The following is a 20,000-nucleotide window of genomic DNA, read 5'->3' as shown; positions in this document are numbered from 1 at the left end:
CGTACATAAATTAAACCCAAGTTGGATATTTGTGGCTATGAATTCAATTTCCCTTTACCGAGTGGATCCCGACATAATACCGATTCGATACGGTGGGTCACATATAAAAAGCTAAATTAATGACAGCACTGTCAATGAAAAACGTGCGTCTTCGGAAGTACATAAAGCTTTTAAAATGGGAAGAAATTAGGATTCGAAAGAAAGTTTTGTTTGAGAAGTCCCAGGTTTCAGAGTTTTTTGGCAAGATGAGTGGACAACGTGGCTCAGCGTTACGGTCTTTGCTGCTTCGTACCCGAAAGGTACCGAATTCGACCGCCCATCACTGCGTTTTGTGGCCTTGAGCAAGACACCTCGCCCTAGCTCAATTTGCGGCGCTGCACTGCGGCTGACGCCTGGGTTATTCCAGACTACCCTTGGAATTAGACCCAAGAAACAAATATCCCCTATGGGATGACTGAAGGGAATTTTATTTATTTATTTATTATATTTCAATCGATTCATATTTGAAGGACGAGTTTTCTGGACAAATTTTTTTATACGTGAATTTTGTTTTTATTTTTGTTGTTGTTGTTGTTTTTTGTTTTGTTTTTCAGAACAGAACAAGACAGAAGAGTAGAGTTACCCGTGGTCTGTTTAACAATGGGATGAAATACGAGATTTGTTGTTTGAGGACATTTGGAATTCTATTTCATTGTGTAACGGTACGCCAGTCTAATTAATGAAATGGTGGAATGTTTCAAAACTCTTATTTGTTCTTCGATTTCAATTAATAGACAGTATGCGCTTGCCTAAGAAGTTCACAACATTGCCATCCGGAAGTATAACGGACCAACACACAAAACTGTGTGTATCCATGAACGTTTATAGTCTGGTTAATACAGTTCAGTGAGCATTACTCATAAACGCGGATGGCAAAAAACAATAACAAAGACCTGAGTGACGTCATCTTCGAACTATCTATATTTTATCATCTCTCTATCATCATTAATTTCATCTTCTGTTTATAATCCGAATCAATTACCTCCCCTGATATCTTTCCATCTTAAAAATCGTCTGAAAACATTTAGTTGAAATTGGATTCAGTAGTCTGATGTCACGCCGCCCGGCAAAGGCGGCCATCTTGGTTCTAAACAAATAAAACCATTACTTTTTATTCTTCATGCTGTCTAGAACTTTTCATATGTCTTGTAATCAGAATGTGTAAAAGTCAAAACATGTTCAAATTTATGGGTTTTTTTTTTTCTCTGGATACGCTTTTATGCTCGCCGGAGAAATATTTCATACGGGCGTCCGTCATTGTTCCGATAGTTTAGAGCCAGTGTTACTAAGTTACCATGCGTCATTAGGAAGGAAGTGACGTTACGACTGTTGAAAAGCATTTGACATGATAACTTAGATTGTACGAGACTTTACTCAATATTTTTTACTCCTTGGAAAAACAACTGGTTCAAAAGTTATCTTATTAACGATCTATAGATACTATGCGCTTGGCTAAGAAGCTCACAACATTGCCATCCGGAAGTATAACGGACCAACGCACAGAACTATGTGTACCCTTGAATGTTTGGAGTCTGGTTTATACAGTTTAGTTAGAATTACTGATAAACACGGATGGCAAAAACTTCGTTCTATCTAAGTCCGTTTCTAATTCATGATCATACTCTTTGGCTCGTATATTATTATTAAAACCCATCTGAAAATTTTTATTGTAATTTGACACGATGGCCTAGATTGCACTAGACTGACGTCTACATATATGCAGATCTGACATCCGAATGTAATTATGGGCCTCGTTTAACATGGTTGTAATGGACAATATTTTGCGTCATTTTAAAAGATTTCCATCACAACAAAGAGTCCATAATGAATTGGATTATCAGACCTGCACATAAGAGCACTTCGCATTAGACACTAGTAATTATTTTTTGTTCATTGGAAAAACAACTGGTTCAAAAGTTATCTTAATAACGATCTATTTAAAACCAAAAAAAAAAAAAAAAAAAAAAAAAAAAAAAAAAAAAAAAAAAAAAAAAAAAAAAAAAAAAAAAAAAAAAAAAAAAAACAAAAAAAAAAAAACAACCAAGGCCGCCGCCGAGCATCCAGAAATAGTAGATTTACCCTATAGATAGTTCGAAGATGACGTCACTCAGGCCTTTGTTATTGTTTTTGCCATCCGCGATTGTGAGTTGTTCTCACTAAACTGTATTAACCAGACTATAAAAGTTCATGGTTACACAGAGTTTGTGTGTTGGTCCGTTATACTTCCGGATGGCAATGTTGTGAACTCCTTGGCCAAGCGCATTCTATCTATAACATAACGATGGCTACGGTCGTACAGATTAAATTCGCATTCCACTCTCTTTCCTTTTTACACACACACACACACACACACACACACACACACACACACACACACACAAAATAATAATAAAATAAAATCACCCACAATATTTTGTGAGTGGAACATGGATGGGAATGTTCTGTATGTTGATTTGTTTTGTGTGTGTGTGTGTGTGTGTGTGTGTGTGTGTGTGTGTGTGTGTAAGGGGGGGGGGGATTCTGCTCTGTGTCCACGCAGCGCCCCTACCTGAAAATAGTACACATAACTTATGTTGTTTGGGTTACTGTAACGCACTAAAGTTCTGGCTGGTAAAAATGAATAAACTGTAAAACATCAAAATGAGAGTTTTTATACAGAGCAATATCCACTCAAAGTATCAAAGCGCTTTACAAGGGGTCCCAGGTCAACAGCAACACTTAACATGGAGGACTAGACATGACACTTGTTGGGCGATATTATTAACGCTGTTAACAGTCAGGTACTCATTTTACACCCAAGTACGGTGAGAGAATGTGAGTGAAGAGCCTTTTTCCAAGGACTCAGCTATGCGCCGAGCAAGGTCGAACCCAGGACATTCCGATCCAAATACGAGTGTCCTATCAATAGACCACATAGCCGCACATCAAGGGAATTGACAATTGCGTGACAACCATAAAAGATATATTAATGACGTTTAGGATTCATTAGTTTTAGTCAGATCTAAGATTGTGTGTATACAAAAATTAGTGAGACAACACCGTTCGAGAGAAACAGATCGAAATGTGTGATCATGTATTTCAAAACAACTACATACTGCTACTACTACTAATACTACTACTACTACTACTACTACTACTACTACTACTACTACTACTACTACTACTACTACTACTACTACTACTACTACTACTACTACTACTACTATACTACTACTACTACTACTATTACACTACCCTACTACTACTACTACTACTACTATCTACTACTACTACTACTACTACTACTACTACTACTACTACTACTACTACTACTACTACTACTACTACTACTACTACTACTATACTACTACTACTACTACTACTACTACTACTACTACTACTACTAACTACTACTACTACTCACTACTACTACTATACTACTACTACTACTATACTACTACTACACTACTACTAACTACACTACTACTACTACTACTACTACTACTACTACTACTACTACTACTACTACTACTACTACTACTACTATACTAACTACTACTAATACTACTACTATACTACTACACTACTAACTACTACTACTACTACTACTACTACTACTACTACTACTACTACTACTACTAAAACTATCTCAGATCGTTTCGTACATTGCTCTTCGTCCAGTTGGTGACGGACGTATGGACAGTAGAATCAAGAACGGAATGCAGGGGCTTTGAATTTGACTGTGTGAGTTGTTGTTTTATTTTTTTTTTATTTATGATTATTTTATACAAGGGGGGGGGGGGGGGGGGGGGGCAGCGTGGCTCAGCGGTATGGTCATTGCTTCGTACCCAAACTGTACCAAGTTCGATCACCTATCGCTGTGCTGTGTGACCCTGAGCAAGTCACCTCGCCCTAGCTCAATTTGCGGCGCTGCACTGCGGCTGATGCCTCAGTTATTCCAATCTTCCATTGGAATATAGACCCAAGAGACAAATTTCCCCTATGGGATGAATAAACGGAACGTTATTTTTATTTTCTAATTTTTAAATTGTTTTTGTTGCTGTTGCTTTTTTGTGTTGTTTTTAATAATAAAAAATCGACGCAATTGGATTCAATAGTCTGATGTCACGTCGCCCAGAAACGTGGTTCTAAACAAAGAAAATCGGCACTTTTTTTTCTTCATGCTGGCTAGAACTTTTCATATGTCATGTGATCAGAATGTATAACAGTCAAAACATGATCAGATTTATAACGTTTTTTTTTCCCTCTGGATACGCTTTTATGCTCGTCGGAGAAATATTTCATAAGGCCGTCCGCCATTGTTCCGATAGTTTAGAGCCAGTTACTAAGTTACCATGCGTCATTACGAGGGAAGTGACGTCATGGCTGTTGAAGCCTATTGAAAATTGACTTACACTGCGTCGACTTATCTGGTGTCAAGTATAAATCTCATTGTAAGATAAAGAGAGAAAGCTAGTCGGAAAACATATAATATGGGAGGGGGGGGGGGTCGACACGGCATGTGACCTCCATTATGGAAGACACACAACAACAACAAAAAAACCCATCCAAACCCTTGCAATTGGATTCAATAGTCTGATGTCACGCCGCCCAGCAACGGCGGCCATCTTGGTTCTAAACAAAGAAAATCATTACTTTTTATTCCTCATGCTGGCTAGAACTTTTCATATACCTTGTGATCAGAATGTGTAAAAGTCAAAACATGATCAAATTTATGGGGTTTTATTTTCCTCTGGAAACGCTTTTATGCTCGCCGGAGAAATATTTCATACGGGCGTCCGCCATTGTTCCGATAGTTTAGAGCCAGTGTTACCATGCGTCATTAGGAAGGATGTGACGTTATGACTGTTGAAGAGTATTCATTGACGACAGAAGAATTGATAAGAAACTGTAACTCACCTGAGCGATTGCATAACGACCACTGCCAGGGTCCATAGTTGACGCATCCCAAGTCGTAGAGCACAGAACACATTTCAAAAATGCTTTGCCGCTACTGCTTCTTTCGGAGTACTCGCTGAACACCGCTGCGCACCAAATGTCCTGCGCACAGAATAACACACAATTCATCCAGCTGAGGTAGTTTCCATAATATTTTGACACGCACGACGATGTGTCAACACCGTCTCCCACCGCTTTGTTTTGGTACACTATGAAACTTCCGGTAAATGTGTTAGATGTGTCCGCGCAGTTTGGCGGGAAACTAATTAAAATTAACCCCAACACTGTCAATGTCAAAAATATTGGCCGTTGATAAAATTCAATGTTTTGCGACATGGATTGCGGTAAGCAAGACTTCATTTTGAAAAGTAATAGAGAGACAACGACGAGGTTTCCAACTTATTAATTATAATACTCTAAATCTTACACAAGGATGTCAATCTCTATCAATCTCAACATATATACGTCGTCAAAGTGACACTGAAACCGATAAATGAAATGTCTGGCGAGCTATGCACTCTATTTATAGAACGCACTGTGGAATCGCTTGCGAAGTTACGGATGATTAAGTACGATGAGGATTTATTGGGGCAGCGGGGCTCAGCGGTACGGTCTTTGCTTCCTACCCGAAAGTAGCCATGAGTATGAAAAATGTTTTTTTTTTTCTCTTTTTGAGGAAAATTTTTGTCTAATATCAAAGCCCTATCTCCATTGAGTAAAATTGTTTTTGAATTTTGAAAATCCATTCATAAATAAACAAGTTATGCAGTTTCAAAGGTGTCCTTTATTTGGATGACTCGCAAAGAGGAAAAAAACGCGAAAATATGGGACGCTTTTTCGGCATTTTTTTTCGACCTTTGGTTGTATCTTGCGTAATAAGTGGATTAAAAGATTGAAACTTGAAGAGCAAATTAGGATGGTGTTTTGTAAAATACGGGAAAAGTACTCGTCATATTCATATGAAATTTTACAACCAAAAAGAAAAAATGCTCATGTATTACCTTGTCAGCGACAAAACCTCCACGTCCGGTAGTTTTAGAAATATTTTACTCCAAAGAGTAAAAATCTATTTTTAACGGTCTTCTGCTAATCGCACGAGTTTTGTCGCTTGACATAATCTAAAATGACCTTTTTTCTAAATGTGTGCCAACATTCAGTCATATTCATCGATAAACAGCGTGGTAATTAATTTTTTAAAATAGCATATACGAAACGGCTTCGTCCCATATTTTGACACGAATTCGGGCACTTCGTGAGCGAAAAAGAGGCCCAAAGATTTGTGCGGGATAGTTATTGCTACCGAAAGGTACCGAGTTCAATCACCAGCCGCTGCGTTGTGTGGCCTTAAGCAAGTCACCTCGCCCTAGCTCACTTTGCGGCGCTGCTCTGCGGCTGACGCCTGGGTTATTCCAGTCTTCCCTTGGAATAGACTCTAAAGACAAATTTCCCCTTGGGGATGAATAAAGGGAATTTTATTTTTTTATTATTAGGAGTACTCTTCAACAGTCGTAAGGTCACTTCCTTCCTAATGACGCATGGTAACTTAGTAACACTGGATCCAAACTATCGGAACAATGGCGGATGCCCGTATGAAATATTTCTCCGGCGAGCATAAAAGCGAATCCAGAGGAAAAAAAACACATAAATTTGATCATGTTTTGACTTTTACACATTCTAATCACAAGACATATGAAAAGTTCTAGCCAGCATGAAAAATAAAAAGTAATGATTTTCTTTGTTTAGAACCAAGATGGCCGCCGTTGCCGGGCGGCGTGACATCAGACTGCTGAATCCAATTGGACTATCGCTCTTCGAGAGGATACTGACATGGAAGATGATGAAAACAAAGAACAAAATTAACCAGTCAACTGCCGTACCCTTGAAAAACTCGAATTTAAAAATTTGGCCAGAAAACTCGTCCTTCAAATATCGATCGATTTAAACAATCCTCATCTTGGCAAAAAAAAAAACAAAAAAAAACTCTCAAACCTGGGACTTTGGGAAGTCTTCTTTAAAGTCCAAGGTTTGAGAGTTTTTTTTTGCAAAAATGAGTGTCATTTAAATCGATTGATAATTGAAGGACGATTTTTTAACACAAGCTTTTCCAGGGTATGGCAGTTAACTGTTGTTTTGTTGTTGTTGTTGTTGTTGTTGTTGTTGTTGTTGTTGTTGTTGTTGTTGTTGTTGTTCTTGTTTTTAAAAAAGGTAATGACGACTTGAAATCAAGTCAGCCGGCCAAATCAGTTTTGTTTCCAAATCAATTATGCATGCTTTACTCTTTACGATTCGTCTTGCATTTCAACAATATATTTTTTTATTCGATCTGCATTTGTGTTTGTTTATTTTGTGCGGCTATGTGGTCTTGTGGTATGAGACTCGCTTTCGGATCGGAAGTCCTGGGTTCGAGCCTCGCTCGCCGCATAGTTGAGTCCTTGGAAAAGACTCTTTACTCACATCCTCTCACCGTACTCATGTGTAAAATGAGTACCTGGCCGTTTACAGCGTTGTTTATGTCCGAAAAAAATGTAATATCGCCTAATAAGCGGCATGTCCCGCCCTACATGTTAAATGTTGCTGTTGGCCAGGGACCCCCCTTGTAAAGCGCTTTGAGCATGTTTAGTGGATATTGCGCTATATAAAACTCAATAAATAAAAAAAATTGACTTGAAAAAGAAAAAGATAATACTGACTTGAAATCAAGTCAACCCGCCAAATCAGTTTTGTTTCAAAATCAATTATGCATGCTTTACTCTTTTCGATTCTAGCCTTGCATTTCAACAATACATTTTTTTAAAAATTCCATTTGTCTTCGTGTTTGTTTATTTTTGTCTAAAATATTAAAATTTGTTGAGTCGGAATTGACATTTAAACAGAATTTGAAGGATACTTCGGCGGGGGGGGGGGGGGGGGGGGGGGGGGGGGGGGGGGGGGGGAGCGGTACGGTCTTTGCTTCGTACCCAAAAGGTACCGAGTTCGACTACCCGCCTCGTTGTGTGGCCTTGAGCATGTCACCTCCCTCATCCTAGATCACTTTGCGGCGCTGCACTGCGGCTGACGCCTGAGTTATTCCAGTCTTCCTTTGGAATAGACCCTGAAAACAAATTTTCCCTTGGGAATGAATAAAGGGAATATTTCTTTTTAATACTTTTATTTTATCCAAAAATTATAAGTTTTAAAAAATGTATAGGGAATGAGATTAGCGGAAGAGTAGCGTTCCTTGATTGGACGTCACCCATGGTCTGTGACGTCACCGGCGGAAAAGTTATTAGAGAGAGAACGTCATGTTGGTTGTGCGCATGCGTCTCTCGTCCTCGTGCGCATGCGTCTCTCGTCCTCACGGGGACGAGAGACGCATGCGGACAACCAACATGACGTTCTCCCTCTAATAACTTTTCCGCCGGTGACGTCACAGACCATGGGTGACGTCCAATCAAGGGACGCTACTCTTCCGCTAATCTCATTCCCTATATGAACGTTTATCATGCAGCGCATTTCCGCCGCGTTTTTATCAAGTTTATTGCGCTTTAAAAAAAAACTAATTTAGATTCTTCAGCAGGGTCACATTCATCACCTTCTACTACAGCCAGGTACTCATTCTCACCTGAGTCAGATTGGTTTATGATAGTGTGAGTCTAGAATGCCCCACCAAGGACACAATCCTGGGATCAGGATATGACTTTGATTGCCTCCAATACGGTCACTATTAATTTCTATATTTTAGATAAAAAGAAAGTCCTTCAGCAGTAAGGCCGATGGAGCCGGAATATATATACCGGATTCTATAGCGTGAAACGGTCAATAGCAATTGCTTGCTACCCGTTGGATAGGACGCTAGTCTATCGCAAAGTACTCTCCGCCAGATCTAACGGATATAGCTACTCATTTACTGCTGGGTGGACAGGGGGTTCGGGGAAACAATCGAGACTGGACCAGGGTTGCCAATTTGGCAGGTTTTCTGCCAACTGTCCTTTTTTTTTTTTTGGGCAGAGTTTGAAGTCGTCTGGCAGAAAAAAAACGGGTTGGCAGTTTGGAGGTATTTGGCAGATTTTATTTTTCACGTTTTCCATGGCAATTTTTATGTATTAGTGATTTTTTAAAACTTGGGAAATGAAAAAAAAAATGTGTGACATCAGCCTTGCGAATTTTTTGTTTAACAAAACTGATGAGTTTTCAAAGGGGGTATCTACTAAAAATAGTATGGTTTGGCAGATTTTTGTGGTATTTGGCAGATTTTTTAAATCCAGTTGGCAGAATGCCTGAAAATAATCTGGCAACCCTGGACTGGACCCGGAATCGATCTTGGTCCCTTTGCGTGTGAAGCGAGTGCTCTACCAACTGAGCTATCGGGACCCTCCAGGACTATGATATTTAAAAGGAATATCAGGGAGAGAGATAGATAGAGAGAGAGAGAGAGAGAGAGAGAGAGAGAGAGAGGGGGGGGGGAAAGAGAGAGAGAGAGAGAGAGAGAGAGAGAGAGAGGAGAGAGAGAGAGAGAGAGAGAGAGGGAGAGAGTGAGTGAGAGAGAGAATGAGAGAGAGAGAGAGGGAAGAGAGGAGAGAGAGGAGAGAGAGTGAGAGAGAGAGAGGAGAGAGAGGAGAGGAGAGAGGAGTGAGAGAGAGAAGAGAGAGTGAGAGAGAGAGAGAGAGAGAGAGAGAGAGAGAGAGAGAGGAGAGAGAGAGAGAGAGAGAGAGAGAGAGAGAGAGAGAGAGAGGGAGTGAAAGCAAAGATGTCAACTGATAATAAACTCCTCAGCTCAAGGGAGAGTAATTCAAATTCTCCAGATCGAGAGGTATTTCCAACAGAGTTCTTTCTCTTTGTCTGCATAAATACAATAAAATTATAATTTTAAAACAAATGCAGCAACAACCCCTCGAAACGGCTATGTGGTCCATTGGTATGACACTCGCTTTCGGAACGCATAGTTGAGTTCTTGGAAAAGACTCTTTACTCACATTCTCTCACCGTACTCAGGTGTAAAATGAGTGTACTAGCCATGAACAGCGTTGTCTCTGTCCGAAAAAAAGTGTAATATCACCTAACAGACGTCGTCATGTCACGTCTTACATGTTAAGTCTTGCTGTTGGCTAGGGACCCCTTGTAAAGCGCTTTGAGCACATTTAGTGGATATTTTGCTATATAAAAAGCTTAAGTTTTTAAAAAACGTGGACTGAGTTTTTATTAATTTCGATTCCTGTTTAAGATTATGCAGTATATAGAAAAAAATCATCAATAAGTTATTAATTGTAAGTTTAAAGTTATAGATAGTATGCGCTTGACTAAGAAGCTCACAACATTGCCATCCGGAAGTGTTACGGACCAACACACAAACTTTGCGTAACCTTGAACTTTTATAGTCTGGTTAATACAGTAGAGTGAGTACTGTGAGAGAATGTGAGTAAAGAACCTTTTCCAAGGACTCAACGATGCGCCCGCCGAGCGCGAGGCTCGAACCCACGACCTTCCGATCCGAAAGCGAGTGTCATACCACTAGACCACATAGCCGCAGGTAAAAATTTACATATAATTTAATTTGCTAGACAGGTATGAACACGCTTGTAACTCATCTACTTTCACTGATCTTACGTTGCCAAAATAACTTCTGGGAACACAGGTCTGTTCTTCTGTCTCTGCACACGAGTTCTAACACCACCTTCCCTGCACCCTTGTACTTACAACGGTGGATGGAATCTGTGTGTGTTATATTTGTAAATATGTGACCCTCCGTCTCAAAACGCTATTATGTCGGGATGATTCAGACCCCAAAAAGTGAATTTAGAGATAGAATGATGAGAAATTGGAGCTTAGAAGTTTTTGCAATGCAAGAAATAGTATTTATACTCCACCATAACGTACAGAAATTAAACCCAAGTTGGATATTTGTGGCTATGAATTCAATTTCCCTTACCGAGTGGATCCCGACATAATACCGCTTTGATACGGTGGGTCACAAATGTAAGCATATACGTAATGTGAATTGTATGTTGAACGAAGAGATTTTGAGATTGTGGAAACTTGAACAATGTCAGTTTTACTGGAGATAAGAACGTTTACATTTGAATTTGAAGATATAGAAATTTCAAAACAAAAATTCCAATTGATAAAAATACAATGTTGAATTAGGTTTGAATACCACAGATAGCCTCTCTCTCTCTCTCTCTCTCTCTCTCTCTCTCTCTCTCTCTCTCTCTCTCTCTCTCTCTCTCTCTCTCTCTCTATATATATATATATATATATATATATATATATATATATATATATATATATGTATATATATGTATGTGTGTGTGTGTATGTTTATATGTATGGATGGATGGATGGATGGATGTAGGTAGGTTTGTAGTTAGATAGGTATGCATGTATGTGGGGTTTATGTGTATGTATGTATGTATGTATGCATGTATGTATGTATGTATGTATGCATGTATGTGGGGTTTATGTGTATGTATGTATGTATGTATGTATGCATGCATGCATGCATGTATGTATGTATGTATGTACGTATGTATGTACGTACGTACATATGTATGTATGTATGTATGTATGTATGTATGAATGGATGTATGCATGCATAAATTCCGATTCAATATTTACCGAATATCGATACGAAATGGAAAAGGAGACCAAAGTCTGGATCACGCCGCGCAGCGTGAAGCATCGTGTACTGACAAATCGCTCTAATTTCCTGTCTCATCACTTTACTCAGCCAAGGACCTGTTACAAGATATCTGGTGCTCAATGCTCTCGAGAGGAGAACACAGCTGCCGTGATAGGGAAGAAAGACGCATATCGGTATCTAGGTCAAATTGACATTTTCTGGGATTCACATACTTGAGAGAAAGGCGCATTTTTCTATCTGGGTTTGGTAACTCAATCGTTGAAAATAAAAAAGTTGTTTCATTATGAAAATATGCGACTTGACCTAATTTGGTTTAAATTCGTTTCGAGGAATGACAGATCGACGCATATTGAATGTGGATATGACAGAAGGTCGCATTTTGTAATATGCGTCTTTTTCTCTTATTCGTCCACCGAATGACATAATTTGTCTTTCACAAAAAGACGCATTTCGGATATGCGACTTTCTGCCAAGACACTTTACAAAAATTAAGATATATGCGTCCGTTTTTATTACGACTGGTGACGTTGAAAAGAACATATCATCGTTCTCCAATTTTCAGCAAATAGTCAATCATCAAAGACGTACAGTAACTTGCTGTTTTGGTGTGAATTCTTCATTTCCTCGGGTGAGTTTTATTTTTTTCCTATTCAAGTGATCAAAGATTCTATGTATATAATCATATAAGTACTTGTCATATATTAGTGAGGACGTTTAATAATTATTTGCGATTGACGGTTTATCTGTGTTTGTGATATTTAACTTAGACAAATGTTGATTTACATGCTAATAGCACTACTGTTATTGTTATTACATGTACTATATTTGTGATTATTATTATGATGACAATTATTAATATTAATGTTATTATTATAATGATCATCGTTATATCACTATGAAAGTAGAAGTTGTAGAATAAGTAGTAGTCGTATTAGTAGTAACAGTTAAAGCATGTGTATGTACATTAGTAGTAGTAGTAGTAATAGTAGTAGTAGTAGTAGTAGTAGTAGTAGTAGTAGTAGTAGTAGTAGTAGTAGTATCAGTAGTAGTAGTAGTAGTAGTAGTAGTAGTAGTAGTAGTAGTAGTAGTAGTAGTAGTAGTAGTATCAGTAGTAGTAGTAGTAGTAGTAGTAGTAGTAGTAGTAGTAGTAGTAGTAGTAGTAGTCGTAGTAGTAGTAGTAGTAGTAGTATTCTAGTGTATCAAATAGACGCCCACCCCCCATCCATTAATTTTCGGAATTTTCGCGAATCTCCCCTCCCTCCTTTTGATCTCATTAAACTTAAAATTTATTTCTTAAATATACAAAATAATGTCCTGTAATTTGCTGTGGTTGAATTCTTCGGTCAAACCCCCTTCATTGGTGAAAATGAACACCCCCCCCCCCCCCCCTTCCATCTCCCACGGCGTTCTACCAAAGTGCGCACCCCATCTTTCCATTGAAATTTGTCCAAACTGCGCACCCGCCTTGCTTGGGATCAGGACAGTGGGAAAAATAATAAAACCAATCGGGCCTGAAAACCAACCTAGGACTGTGTCGGACTCGGTACCTTCTGAATCAAAGTGAAAACCTTAACTTCTGAGACAATACATCTCTAGCTATGCATCCAATTAGCCCTCAATAACATGTTTCAATATTCTTTTGGGAAAGGCAAGCAACTGTAACTCAATATCATATCATAACAACGTTACTTTATGATAAAGATTATTTTAATGAATGTCCACTCCCGTTCAATTTTTGAATATCCATATTTATATCTCTTTCATCAGATATGATCGAACCCCTAAAAGAGCCACCGGTACCTCCACCTCAGCCAACCCAGATTAAATAAATCATGACAATCAGACTCCAGTGATTCAGATATTGACATTCCATTGAAACAGCTAGCTCAGATCAACAGTGAAACCTCTATCAGGAGGAATTACATGATGTATGAGTGTCATAAAAGCAGAGAGGAAAAGATTTATAGAAACCACGGACAACAAGAAAAACGGAGGAGACGAGCTAGATAGGTTTACCTCAACACCGATACGAAAATCTGCAGTACAAGCATGTAAACTGGCTGTTGAGATTAAAGAAGCACGTGCAAACGATATGGATTTTGTATTGAATTTACCATTGAGAAACAAAGTTTAGATAGTGACTCAGAATTTGAAATGTATTTGGAACTTGCTTCTGAATATATTATCGCCGAAACTACTGCCCCTAGAGTTCCATTTGCTGAAGAGGAAGAATATATGTCCGAAACTACCACGCCGACATCCTTTACCGGTTTAGGAGAAATAACTGAAGGAGAGCATGTTCCAGGTATGTCATCGATTATAGAGACCACGATAGCAGAGTGAAACAATAACTACACCAGATCTAGAAATAGAGACAGTGTCTACTCACTCAAAAAAGAGAAAGCACAAGACGCCGATACAAAAAGCAGACTAGGAAATACACAAGCTTTTGCGAATGAGAGAAACGCATTCGGTCTTGGAAGGTTGTGCGCCGACCTGCTCCAAAAAATGCCGTGACAGATTCTTGGAGTACCAGCGACGGGAGCTTAACAGATGTTTTGGAGAGAGGATTGGAAGGACCAGCGCAAAGTTGTACGGACTTGGGTAAGTAAAACATAATGCAGAGATCAGAACGAAGGCATTGCCTAGTCATGTACATGCAAATATACAATGAAACAGGAAGATGGAGTCTTCCATCCCGTGTGCAAAAAGCTCTTCCTTACTACTCTCGGATTCAAAGCTAATAATGGCAAACTGATAAGGAGCGCTTTCAAGGATGTCGGTGTTAACGAAAACAATGTCATAGAAGTACCCCTTGTTGACAATCGTGGAAGTCATAGTCCCTGGTACAAGATTGACCACACCATTATCCATGAACACACAGAGAAATATAAAGCAAGAATTTTTCATTATAGACGTGAGCACGCGCCTTTCAGGAGATATTTACCATCTGATCTGACCATCACTAATATGCACGAAAACTTTTGCGCAGTCACTGAAAAAGCCATATCAAAGACACTCTACTATTCTGCATTTAAAGAACTTAACATCTCACAAGCTGTGCTTGGTCAAGAAGAATGTGAAAAATGTAAGTCCTTCTTGTAGCACAAACAACTATGCAACTGTGAAGAAAGGTGTGAACCGTGTGCCGAAAAAAATCATCCATCAGGATGCAGACAAGAACGAAAACACCAACACAGCCCATCCAGTGTTTGCCGCTGATCTGCAAAAAGTAATTTTTTTAACAGAATCATTTTCACAAGCAGATTGGTCTTATTCAATGAGACATTTCCACCAATGGGCTGCAAAAAAGTGAAAAGGACATTGCCGTGATATGGAATGAATCAATTTCAGGACGAAAAGATGGAGACATTGCATCAGCTTCTTACTATTTCCTAATATATAAGCGCGATGCCGAATCTGTGACACTCTGACTGGATAACTGAAGCGCCCAAAATATAAATTGTACCCTTTATACTATGTTACTTCATCTTGTAAATGATTAGACTACTACAAAAGCAAGCACCATCACAATCAACTATTTCGAGCCTGGTCATACTTTTATGGCAGCCGACTCCACCCATGCCGGAATCCAAAGAGTTCTGAGACAGAAAGACGGCAAAATCTTTGATATCAATGAATTTGAACAATGTGTCGTAGAAGCAGGCTGCCAGACAATGCCGTTGAGGTTTAATGACTTTGCCAACTGGGATTCTGGAGTCAGTAGTTATCTGTTGAGCAAAGCTGACAATCGTCCCTACCTAGCTAAGATTGTTTGTGCTGAATTCAGGCGAGGGTCACCAAAGACACTCTTCTTCCTCGTAGCTTTGAAGAAGATACCTTCAACGAATGTGACATTCTGAAACGCGGATATTTTTTGTATGCCAAAGTTTCGTACAAAACCCAGGGGTGTAGGATTTACAAGAAGGATGAGATCGTGAAACAACTTGTGGGTTTGACCCCCCCCCCCCAATAGATGAAAGTACTGGATAGACCTACCAACCAGCTCCACGAGTAAAAGTCTTTGCAAATCCTACAAGTGAATGTCCTTTCATCATTCATTGACTAGTTGGAAACGTTGCTCTTCCAAACCATGTGTACGAGCATGCAATTTTAACATCTAAGTAATGATACAATTCATTATCTAAAGAGAAGAGATGGAATACAATGTGTATGTGATAATAGTAGCAATGATTACAAAAGCAAACTCCATGTTAGTGAACTATAACGAAAGAGGGAGAGAAAGAGAGTTAGTACTTATTATACAAATAATGCTAATCAAATCACTCCAAATGAAAATACTATGAAAATTTAAATGACTGGTGCGATTGTTCTTAAATAATAAAGAATGTTCAGCTTGATATCCTAGATATATGTTTTTGATTGGTTTCTTCCGATTATTCTAGGGACCTGTGATTATGATGTTTTTGCTTATTGTAGCTTAACATTGGGCGATATGCGTCCTCACATGACACTGTATATCAATATGCACATTACCGCTAAATTAGCCCATGTCTATGACAATCAGACGCAAAAACAATATGCGTCCCTTTGTCACACACTGGATACAGATCCGAAAGTGCGATGGACGCATAATATTTTTGCGTCTATCTGTGAAAGACATGTGTCAATCAATTTTCAATCATGGATTTGGCAAAAGGTCTTTTGGTGAATTACACAGTTGATACAATATATTTTGGTTTTCAAGTTCCATGAATAAAATAACAAAAAAAGTTATCTTTAATTACCTATTAATTCTTTTAGATTCGAGCCAATAGTTACAATGTTATTAAGTAAAACAGTTTTTTGCGTTTCCTGAAAAAGTAGGTTTTCCCGTTATGCGTCTTTTTCTCATATCACGGCAGACAGGCGTCTTTTAAAAACCCCTGCACTTTAAAGCAGGGTTCCCAATTTGGCAGGTTTTCTTCCAATGTCCTTTTTTTTTTGGACAGAATTTGAAGTCGTCTTGCAGAAAAAAACAAAACGGTTTGGCAGTTTGGCAGATTTTATTTTCCATGTTTTCCATGGCAATTTTTATGTATTAGTGGTTTTCTTAAACTTGGGAAATGAAAAAAAAACCTATGACATCGGCCTTTCGAATTATTTGTTTAACAAAACTGATGAGTTTTCAAAGAAGTAACCATAAATAGTACGGTTTGGCAGAATTTTGTGGTATTTGGCAGATGTTTAAAATCCAGTTGGCAGAATGCCTGAAAATAATCTGGCAACCCTGCACTTTAAAGCAGACAAACTCAAATCGAGGTCAAATCATCATTTTGCGTTCAAAACACAAATAACTCAATAAATAGACAACATACCTACTTAACATATGTAACGGTATCACGAGTGTGGTGAAGTACCGTACAAAGAGGTGGATGGTCTCAGTCGCAGAGTCGACTTGGGTTCCGAACCGTAACCGTTCTGTGGAGGTGCTCAAATAGAGATAGAGTAGGAAATAGTAAGGATGATAGCTGATTTCATGTAAAGTAAAAGGCAGCCGAGAGACAATGATTTCATGTGACCGGTTGCGGCTATGTCTCTCAGCTGTTGTAGGAGTAGTAGTGTAAAGAAAATGAAGATCAGCGATTTCATGTGATGAGCACACACAGTCCAGTGGTTTGGATCCCTCGTCAACCCCGTTCCTCGACCACCCACGTAAAGAAAGAGTTATTGAAGGAGTGAACGTCAGAAGGCGAATTATTCAATGTTTGAGGTTTACTGAATAAATCAAAACAATATCAAAATATGAAAAATGCATGATATAATAATATCAACGCGGACCTCAGGGAAAGCACCTACGTCACAACAATATCATAGATGGGCATGTTAAGGAAAATTGGGAATTCCCGCGAGGGTGTTTGTCACAAAGTGCGCACGTAAACCGTATGCTTATGTAGCGCAGTTTGCAACCTTGTTTATGTGTGCTATATTCAAGCTACGACACCGATCAATAACCAAACACAATACGTTGATAAAGGTTTTGAAGCTAAATGAAGATATATTTTATTACAATATAACAAAGATATTATGAGATATAAAGATGAAATGATAGATGTAATAAGTATGAAATCAAATGGATGGATGACAAATTGATGGAGATGGTGTGATGATGAATATGATATGAAAGCGATATGAAAATATATAATTAAATCAATTAATTATGAATACTTTACCAAACCGCTACCACATCAGACAATCTCACAGATAGGTTGCAACCATCACAGTCATACAGGCAACTAATAATTAACTAACTAACTAAACACAATCCAGACGTGTAGAAGAAAGCCAAAAGAGTGTCCTTGATATTCAACAAAAACTGTAAGGTTGTTCTAATATTGTTAATTTGTCTCTTCTTGAAATTGTTCTGATTTCACAGTATTCATAAACAGATCAATTGTTTCTCAATGTTCTGATATTAAAATAAGCAAATGGTTCTTCACAGGTAACTTATAATACAGGCAAATGTTCAGTTTCTATTAGTGTCAAGCTATGAGTGCATAGCCTAAAGTTGGCTTGTTAAAGCCCAGCCTCCAACGGCTCATTCACTTTAAAGAAAGAAAATGATTTTGTTATAATATGATAATCATACGAATATAACTCTATCTATATTCGAACTCACTCAATATGTTTACTTTAAATGAGTAAATATTATTTTACTTTAACAAATCAATTTATTAATGTTGATTAATATTGCTTTACTTTGTAGATATGAAATAATATTGCTTTATAGCAAGAAAAGCTTATTTTCTTTACAACAAGAATATATTACACAATTAATGTCATTATCTGATTAATTAATTGAGAATCAAAATTTAAAGTGATATTATGATATTGATATCAAAACACAATCATAATTGTAATCACAACATATTATTCAAAATCTCACCAGAGCCGAACAGATTATTGAAATCACAAATTAAGTCTACACAAGACTTTAATCAAACTCTACACAAGAGTTATAACACAACTTGATTCAGCTCAAACTTTGAGCACCACAAAGTCTACACAAGACTTAAATCACACTCTACACAAGAGTTAACACAAAACGTGTTTCAGCTCGAACTTTGAGCACTACAAAGTCTACACAAGACTTTAATCTAACTCTACACAAGAGTTAAACAAATGAGCCTAAAAGACTCCGCTGTGGTTATCGCTTAGAGACTATGAGCCTAAAAGACTCCGCTGTCTGGTCTCTTTTGAGACAATGAGCCTAAAAGACTCCGCTGAGTGGTCTGAAGAAACTGCTCAAAACTCTGGCATTTATAGGCAAAAATCAAGCAAACGAAGCAAAATTCTACCCACACAAACGGATGTTAGTCATATCCGTAAACATCTGAAATTCCTTAAAACTCCCCCAGATTCCATAATCATGGACAACAACAACCCATCCTGATACCGGACATCCTCATATCAAGGATAAATAAATTCGTCAGCCCCATAGTTACGAGATATCAATCAAGCCATACCATAACAAAGTCACTCCCGTAGAATACAGGGATCCTACTTTGCTTATAAGTTTACGGAGAAAACAAGATTGATGCCTTTCTCACAATAACACCCACACTACGTAGTTTAATTCAAACTTCCGGGCCATAGGTGCATGATCTGATACGACCTGTATCAACAAAAGAAGGGTTGTTCCGGAGGGATTACAATAACAACAACTAATACTACGACGACGTACATCCTGTCGTAAACTGACGCCTACACGGAAGCATTTCGTTACAGTGTTCGACATGCTAAAATAAAATGGCAATAAATCACAAAATGCAACATATACAAATAAATGAACTGTTACAGGTGAAAATGTGGTATCATAATAATATTCTTACAAATTGGTGGGTACAACAGCAATTTGGTTATTGTGTAACACATGAATAAACAGTGTGCGAGTTGCTTGTTTGTAAATAAAAATGAAGATATTGGAATTACATCAATTTTGTATAGAGAAATAAAATATACATTTTGAAGGCATGGATATCCCCGATCTAAGGAGAGTAAATTTGTCTTTTAAAGTTAACTGGAACAGGAGAAATCAATGAAAAGATGTATCAACCGACACCGAGTACAAGGAAAACAATAATAATAATACTACTCTGCTTAGTTATCAGAGATACCTGTCGGAATACACACATACGCTCACACACACTACCCCCAGTAGCCACTCCCACGCCTCGTTCTGAAAAAAGTCCGCGAAATTAAAGGGGAGGCAAGAGAAAATCAGCTGATCGTTAAAATAGTAACAGAAAAGTGGAGGTGCTCGGCAATGAATGCAAGAAAGACATTTAAAACGCCGTAAAAATGTTTAAAAATCACTTAATGTTATACGAGTAATTACCATCCATAACAACCTGTCAAATTCACATATGTAAGATGCCAAGCCAAAATTAATAATAAAATAATAAAG

At 38.2% G+C, this 20,000-nt stretch overlaps 1 protein-coding gene and 1 long non-coding RNA gene across 2 annotated transcripts in view; both read right to left on the bottom strand.

The window, feature by feature from the left end:
- Positions 1-20,000, bottom strand: part of LOC144960403 (uncharacterized) — a 28,287-nt gene that overhangs the window by 6,993 nt on the left and 1,294 nt on the right. The window lies entirely within an intron of this gene.
- On the bottom strand, positions 17,566-19,313 carry LOC144960548 (uncharacterized). Its single transcript, XR_013642871.1, has 2 exons — positions 19,060-19,313; positions 17,566-18,138 (listed from the first exon to the last, which is right to left on the bottom strand). It is a non-coding gene; the product is annotated as an uncharacterized LOC144960548 (long non-coding RNA).

Source organism: Berghia stephanieae, chromosome 15 (assembly GCF_034508935.2).
Source record: "Berghia stephanieae isolate SIO BIC M18660-M18661 chromosome 15, UCSD_Bste_1.3, whole genome shotgun sequence".
Lineage (NCBI taxonomy): Eukaryota > Metazoa > Mollusca > Gastropoda > Nudibranchia > Aeolidiidae > Berghia > Berghia stephanieae.
The sequence above is the reverse complement of the archived record's forward strand: the minus strand, read 5'-3'. Positions and strand labels throughout refer to the sequence as shown.